The sequence below is a fragment of the Sinocyclocheilus anshuiensis genome, unplaced genomic scaffold (genome assembly GCF_001515605.1).
Source record: "Sinocyclocheilus anshuiensis isolate Anshui unplaced genomic scaffold, SAMN03320099.WGS_v1.1 scaffold874, whole genome shotgun sequence".
In the NCBI taxonomy this organism is placed as follows: domain Eukaryota; kingdom Metazoa; phylum Chordata; class Actinopteri; order Cypriniformes; family Cyprinidae; genus Sinocyclocheilus; species Sinocyclocheilus anshuiensis.
The window spans coordinates 761063-761357 of record NW_015538065.1 but is presented as its reverse complement, the minus strand read 5'-3'; the positions used below and the strand labels follow the sequence as shown (position 1 = coordinate 761357).

Sequence of the window (295 nt, the reverse complement as noted above, 5' to 3'; positions counted from 1 at the left end):
CGATAACAGAAAAAATGAGCATTTATCGGCCGATACCGATATGGTGGCCGATATATCGTGCATCCCTACTATATTTAATAGGCTATTAGATCGCTCTTAGATTTAGCTAGCCTACCGTAGATAAAGTGCGCTCAGTAATTTTTGTTAGCCTACTCATTTTATACGTGTAGTATGCAATTAACGTTACCTAGACAAAGCGCACTTGTTTTTGGTTTCTCTCTGCCTATAAAACCAGCATATGCTGGTTAGGTATGTTTTGAAGCTGGGATGCTGGTTTGAGCTGGTCCTTTGCTGG

General features: G+C 40.7%; 1 protein-coding gene across 1 annotated transcript in view; it reads right to left on the bottom strand.

Moving 5' to 3' along the window:
* Positions 1-295, bottom strand: part of LOC107683569 (uncharacterized) — a 3479-nt gene that overhangs the window by 2635 nt on the left and 549 nt on the right. The window lies entirely within an intron of this gene.